This window comes from Rattus norvegicus, chromosome 2, assembly GCF_036323735.1.
Source record: "Rattus norvegicus strain BN/NHsdMcwi chromosome 2, GRCr8, whole genome shotgun sequence".
In the NCBI taxonomy this organism is placed as follows: Eukaryota; Metazoa; Chordata; class Mammalia; order Rodentia; family Muridae; genus Rattus; species Rattus norvegicus.
Genome location: NC_086020.1, coordinates 212,624,905 through 212,632,575, shown reverse-complemented (window position 1 = coordinate 212,632,575; position 7,671 = coordinate 212,624,905). Strand labels below are relative to the sequence as shown.

General features: G+C 43.4%; 1 long non-coding RNA gene across 1 annotated transcript; it reads right to left on the bottom strand.

The window, feature by feature from the left end:
- Positions 1-263: 263 nt before the first annotated feature.
- Positions 264-3,380, bottom strand: LOC108350100 (uncharacterized). Its single transcript, XR_001836890.3, has 2 exons — positions 3,072-3,380; positions 264-466 (listed from the first exon to the last, which is right to left on the bottom strand). It is a non-coding gene; the product is annotated as an uncharacterized LOC108350100 (long non-coding RNA).
- Positions 3,381-7,671: the final 4,291 nt, after the last annotated feature.

The following is a 7,671-nucleotide window of genomic DNA, read 5'->3' as shown; positions in this document are numbered from 1 at the left end:
TCTACCCATTGCCTCTACTCTGACCTGGACATGAATTCTCCCCTGGAACACTTTCCTTTCTCCACAGTTGCCTATAAATTCTTCCAAAGGCCAGATTTATATCTCACTTCCTTCAAACGGTTCCTCAAAGTCCCCCAGCTAGGATTAATTTATTTATACTGCAGAAGCTCTCTGTGCTTCTGTCAGAATTTATCGCAGCACAGAGGAAACATGAACTTTGAAGCTACAAAGCACTAAGTTCAAAGCCTGTTCTTGCCACTTACTGACCATCTAAATAAGGTAAAGTCTTTATTTCCAGAAGTGGGAGAATGAGATCTGTTCTCATGGCTACTGAATAAATTAAATTTCTACAGAAGGGAAAACATCATGGTTCATAGGAGTGGCCTATTACTCTTGCTCTGTAGAGCCATTCAGTGGAGAAATTTTGAAGTGTAGACAGTCTTTCTCCATGGTGATGCTACTTTACCTGTTTGGATGGGGATAGCAAGAAAGGAGGAGAGAGAAAGCAAGAAGACAATAAGAACAAAGCACAATGGTGCATGTGTTTTAAAAAAAAAAAGGTCACTGTGAAGCCCATCCATTTGTATATTAACAACAATAATGATATTAATAAGCTATTTTTAAAAGCATCATAGGAAACAAGTGAATTAAAATAGGGGAGGAGAAGAAGTTACTCATTTGACCACCGCTATGATTATCTGATGTTTATTTCTGAAAAGACCTTCTGAGGAGATGTATCTCAGAACTGCTCCTCTGAGAAGAAAGAGGGAAACCTCACCTTCGGGCTTACTACCATATTGAGACAAACCCAGCCTTGAGGCTGTTAACTGCCATCATTTCCATTTTGTTCAAGGATGTCGGGTGACTTCCTATTGGTGTCTGACATCTGATCGTTAAAAGGATCTCTAGGGCTAGGAGTAACAATGATGAGGAGAGAGCAAAGTGCCAGCGGCTCATTTAAAGCCCTTTGAAGCACGTCCAGACTGGTTGATGCAGTAATAGCCAGGTGTGCAGGCATGCTGGATAGATTTATGTCACTTGATGCATCTGGGAAGATGAAGTGTCGTCTGGGAAGAAGAGATCTTAATCCAGGAGATGCCTCCATTCGATTGGCCTATAGGCAAGTCCCACATGGGAGATAGTGTGATGAACTTGCCACTTTGGCTCCTACAGTTCTTATGGCTGTGGCGGATCTCACCACTGTTATCCAGCTATTCACCCTTTCCTTAGTCACCCTAAGTTTCATTCGTATGCTTTTCTAGTCCATCTCCAAGTCTTTCTGCTGTCTGCCTACAGGTCTAATTGGCCTGGTGTCACCGATTTGAGAAGTATATTTAGTAGAATGGTAAGGCCATGAAAGTCCCTGCAGATTCTAAGAGAGAGGGTGTTCCTCAAGCCGTAATGTAAAATAATAAATATGAGTAAACATGGACGACTGTCCTTCCCATGTGAGAGCGAGCTGCTTTGAGCCTCCTTACTGGTGGAGGGTGAGAAGATTCTAACTTGCCAGATCAATAATAGCACACCTAGTATAAAGATATACTAATTTTGTCCTTTCTGGAGATACCGTATCTGAAATAGCAGATATGCCATAAACTACTGTACTGGCTGGTTTTGTGTGTCAACTTGACACAGGCTGGTGTTATCAAGGAGAAAGGAGCCTCCTTGAGGAAATGCCTCCATGAGATCAAGCTGTAAGACATTTTCTCATTTAGTGATTAAGGGGGCAGGGTGGTGCCATCCCTGGGCAGGTGGTCTTGGGTTCTATAAGAAAACAAGCTGAGAAAGCCAGTAAGCAGCATCCCTCCATGGCCTCTGCATCACTTCCGACCCTGTGTGAGTTCTAGTCCTGACTTCCTTTGGTGATGAATAGCAATGTGGAGGTATAAACTGAATAAACCCTTTCCTCCTCCCCAGCTTGCTTCTTGGTCATGGTGTTTTTGTGCAGGAATAGAAACCCTGATTAAGACAACTACCATTTAGTTCATTTCCCTCTCATAACCAGCCATGGTTCACAGTTTTTAGTTACTGATGTTAGAGTCAACAGTGATTGAAAGTATAATGAATATCAATGCTCCTGCATGCTGTGTATCTACACGTGTGCACATACACATGGAAGACAGAAGCCACTGTGTGGTGCCTTCCTCAGTCATGCTCCACCTTATCTTTAGGGACAAGAGCTCTCAGTAAACTGGGAGTTCACCCAACTCATTCAAGCTGGCAGACCAGGGGGATACACCTATCTCTGCTTCCCCAGAGCTCGGGTTACAGACTCGTGCCACTATGCCTAGCTTGTTCTGGGTTCTAGGTCAGTCTGCTTCTGCACTAGTGGGGTCTTTAATGGTGTTTTTAACCCCTGCGGACCTTCTCAGTACATACTGTTCCTTTGACATATTAACATCACTGAGGAGAATGACAGTCCTACATTTACCATAGCGACCCTCCCTCCACAGACTGGAGAAGAAGCTCTGCAAACTCTTGGCTTTATCGTAGAGTCACAGACTAGAGAAACAAGGAAAGGCAGGTCTAACATGTACGGAACTCCCTGTTGGGAGCTTGTACTAAAACTGTATTTGTCACTTGGCTTCCTTATGCCCTCTAAACAGAAGACGATGGGAGTTTTTCAGGTGGTGGGTGGGTGGACCATGGGAGTGTTTATCATATACATTGCAGTGCAGTTCCTCGAAGGACTCATCTCTTGTACAGGAGATGGTCTCCAGGCCTGTGAAGCAACTTATCTGAAGACTAAATAGGGCATGTTTTTCTATGCAGTGAAAATCTGTAAGGGTTTATATTCATAAGTCCTTGACAAATCAAGTAAACGTCTAGTTAATGCCCCATCACCCTTTAGAACACCATGATTTGTTAGGGTAACAGATTCACTACAGTCTGGTGACAACAATCATGTCCCCTTTCTCCTAACAGTTAAGTCCTGTCATTTAACCCCGGCCGATCCAGAAACCTATCATCTCTTATCATCAATTCTACAGCATCACCTTCCCCATCACCCTCAGCCTCACAGAAGAGTTATCATAGATGTTCTCAAGTTAACATGAGTTCGGTAGCATTACCTGACGGTGAGTGTTGATTGTCAATGGGACAGGATCTGAGGTCACCAAGAAGGCAAGCCTCTGGGCAGACCTGTGAGGCATTCTTTAGATGTAGCCTCTGGGTATGCCTGTGAGGTATGGTCTTGTTGAGATGAGAGGACTCAGCCTACAGGTGTCCCATAGCTCTGGGCTTGGTCCCTGCATAAGAAGGAGGAAGCTAGCTGATCAGTAGTACTCCTCATTCTGTCTCCCAGCTGTGGATGGCACCAGACCTTCCTTGACATAAATAAAATGTTGCGAGCCAAAATTAACCCTTCCTCCCTTAAATTGCTTTCATCAGCATATTTTATTATAGCATCAGAAAAGGTAACCAAGATACATTGTCCGATGTCACTTCCTCTGATCACACATAGGAAGTTCATTGTGACTTTTTTTTAACCTCCTTGATTCTCCAGAGCCCTGCCTCATTACTGTGCCAAGGGAGTTTTGGCATCTTCACACTTACAGTAAGATATAATCATACACAAGGTACAAGGACACAGGCTAGCACGGTAGGGTCCAGGAGTCATCACTGAGACACTGAACTCTGAGTTCTGAAGCAGACCTCCCAAATCAATAAACTCTATCCCAACAGCTTTATGCTGCCTTGTGGAGGGTCTCTGTAAACGTCATAGCCAGTAGAGTGTCGACCCACAGGAGGTAAGGAGGAAACCCAGTTCAGCACGACTCAGTAGCTGGTGTTGCTTCAAACATCTAGAGTTTGTCTATATAACACAAACTTAAATTTAAGAGGTAAACCAGGCAGTGTATTTTAGACATATTTAAACACAGTACAATTTTAGGGGGAAAGTTTCCTGGTAACATATCAATCTCGTGGGCGTAGTAAAGCTTAGAGTGAGACTGCATTGAAACTCTTTTACAAAGTACCTGTGACCTCTTCTATAAGATGGGTTCTACTAAGAGACAGTACTCAAGATAAAGGCCTAAGGAGGAAGAGTCTGGGATAAACCTAATAGTCTGGGAGATTCAGGCATAGCCAGTGTTGGTATTGGAATCTGTTTTCCCCTCCAGAGCCCAGAAATGACGTCACCCACAAGTGACCAGGCCATCTGTTGCCATGGCAATGACCATACATTCCCAGCATCCATTTGGTTTAGTTCTCATCTTTACCTGGGAGCAGTTATGTCACGGTTTAAATAAAATCAGACCCTTCCTGACTTTTGCCCCTTCTTCCTCTTCCTCTCCCCCCCTTTGTCTCCATCACCCCCAATAAACCTCTCTCATGTGAAATTGTATTGGCCTGGTGTGGTCTGTCTGGACACGAGCTGTGATTCTATCACAACAGCCAGGCCCTACAGGTACAGCACATGTCACTCAGCTGTTAACTACTTCCACTCCCAGCCTTCTAGGTAGAAAACAGGTATACAGCTCTTCTTCCATTAAAAAGACAACCCTGCATATTTAACTTTCCTGATTTCCCTGGGAGCTCAAGTACCTTGTGCTCTCTACTTTTCTTTCTCTTGCCACCATCTTTGAGCCAAGATCTCAGTTTACTCACAGTAGTAACACCTTGATCGCAGCAATGCCTACTACCATGTACTGCAATGTCGACACTGTTCTGGTCCAGAACAGGACTATTTTCCTGCAGAGCAGATCTTCTCAAGATTGTCAGTTTGGGGTCAGTTTAATCTTGATGATGAGAAGCAAAACTCTGAGAGGAGCCGATATCAGTTGTAACCTATAAGATAACTCCAGAGAAGTTGAGGTCTAGAAAGTTAAGATTAAAGCAGGAAAGAAGACACCCTTTTAACAGAGAGAAATGAATATACACAAGCACGCTTCTTAAATATTCTGCAAAAGAGGGTGGCAAACGGGAAGATTATCCCTGGGATACCCCAGTATTCATGCTGGTCACATTTTATGCACACCTAAGAAAGCCTGGAGTCAAGACACAACTCAAAACAGGGCAGATCTGAGCAAACAAACAGAGAAACAAGATTTACTTCTTAGATGTTGGCTAAAGGGGAAAACTAACAAACCAACCCTTGGGAACTCATTGAAATCAAAGTTAGGTGCCTTTCCCCAGGTCACTCCCAGAAGCTCTCCCTTCAAAAACTGTCCTTGGGCTGGAGAGATGGGTCAGTGGTTAAGAGTACTGACTGCTCTTCCAGAGGTCCTGAGTTCAAATCCCAGCAACCACATGGTGGCTCACAATCATCTGTAATGGGATCCGATGCCCTCTTACTCATAAATAATAAATAAATCTTTTTAAAAATCAACAAACAAACAAACAAAAAGGGAAAGAAAAACTGTCCTCACCTGTGGCAATTCCCAGTCCTGAAGCAATGTTGGGTGACTATGGATGCTAAAAGGTGAGGAAAATAAATGAAACTTAGAATCCCGCATCCTTGTCGATTTATAGAATCAAAATCTTAAATCTAGCTAAAGGAAGAAAAACATCATGTGTGTTTTAGTTAGAAACATTTTAAGATTGAGGAATTTGCTGAATTTGACCCCCAAACATTCTTCCCAGCAATTTAGTTGTTCTGTAAACAGTTTAGGAAAAACCGTCTGGGCTTATGATATGTTAGGACTGTTATAGCATCCATGGAAAGGACCCTAGCATTCATTGCGTTGCTAGCTTGAATATTTGCCCAACCACAGTGAGTTGAATCCCCAGTGAGTGACATTGGGATGGGTGTTTCCAGATTGCTAAGGGGTGAAGTTAGCTTTAAATTATGGAGTTTGGAGTAACCTAGGGAGCCAAGGCAGTATTAGGTGGATTTAGTCACCAAGAGAAAGGTATAAATCCCAACTGGACTGAGGGATTGCCTGTGGGAAAGGAAGGTGCACACAGGGAGCCAGGCTTGGAATGGAAGTGCTGCTGTCTGTCTTTTATTTTAGAACTGTAGTAAGACACCAGTCACAGCATGCAGCTCTGCAGCAGACTGTGCAGAGAGAGGTTAGGGATAACAAGTGACATTTACCTTGAAGCCTTACCTGCTCTTGTAACAAACTTTGTGTGTGTTCTCAGTGTGAGGATACACACAACTTGCTTGCCAGGTACTCCGTAAGCATCTTGAAGGGAGGTCCTGCTTCGTTGTTGTTTTGTTTTGTTTTAAATTAATCACGGGGTTGTTATTACTGGGTTATCTTTTTACAAAACAGTCCTTTGAGTAAAAGTCTTTCCTAATTCAGAAGACTGCCAGAATGTTATAGTTTGGGGAGGAGAGTAGATGGCCCAGTTGGCAAAGGACTTGTTGTGTAGGCTTGAGGACCTGAGAGCAGTCCCCTAAACCATGCAAAGAGCTGGGCATCTAGGCATGGAGGCACATTCTTGTAACCCGAGAGCTGGGGAGGCAGAGACAAAAAGCTCTCCTGCAGTTGCTAGACAGCCAGTCTAGTTTACCTGGTAAGCTCCAGGGCAAAAAGGGAGACCTTGCTTCAAATGAGTCATTGTAGACAGCTCCCCAGGGATGAGACCTGAGGTTTTTCTCTGATTTCCACATACATACGTGGGCCTATACTTGTACACATATATACCTGCACATACATGAATGTGCACATATGCATACGTGCACACAAAAGGAATCCCTGGCACATAATAAATATATAACATACACTTACTCAGAAAGGGGAAGAGTAATAAAGAGGTGGAGGAAAGGGAGAAGGAAGCTGAAAACACACATTCAGTCAGATTCATTGAGATGTGTGTACACATCTAAAGCCATCTGAGTCACAGAAACAAGAGTACGTCTAGAATGGCATCATCTTTGACAACTGGAAGACTCCATAAACATCTGGGTTAGGGCTGGAGAGATGGCTCAGTGGTTGAGAGCACTGACTGCTCTTCCGGAGGTCCTGAGTTCAATTTCCAGCAACCACATGGTGGCTCATAACCATTTGTAAAGAGATCGGATGCCCTCTCCTGCTCTGTCTGAATATAGCAACAGTGTATTTGTATACATACAATAAATAATAAATCTTTTTAAAAAAAGCTATCTGGGTTAGTCTGGGTCTCTACTGCTGTGATAAAACACCATGACCAAAAGCAACTTGAGGAGGAAAAGGTTTATTTTAGCTTACAATTCTCAGGTCATACTCCATCACTGAGGGAAAATGACAGGAACTCAAGGCAGGAACCTGGAGGCAGGAACTGAAGCAGAAGCCATGGGGTGCTGCCTACTGGCTCAATACTCATGGCTTACTCAGTCTGCTATCATATAACCTAGGACCACATACCCAGGGCCCCACAGTGAACTAGGCTCTCTCACATCAATTTTTTCCCTAACATAATATTTTTGTTCATTCTTTGGGAATTTCACATCATCTACCCCTATCATGTTCACTTATCAGTCTTTCCCTGTTTTTCCAACCTTACTACTTCTCCTATGCAAAAAAAAAAAAAAAATCAAACTACAAACCAAGCAAAAAACCCAACAAACAAACAACAATAACAACAAAGTCCAATTTGTGTTATCTGTACACTCACTGGGATGTGGTCAAACTCTCGGTGGCCTGCCCCTTAAATGGGCTGAGTCCTTCCCCTCCTGCATCCCTGCTGGAAGTCATCCATTGTGGAGGGCAACACTCCAGCATCCTATCCCAATTTTTAAGAGTT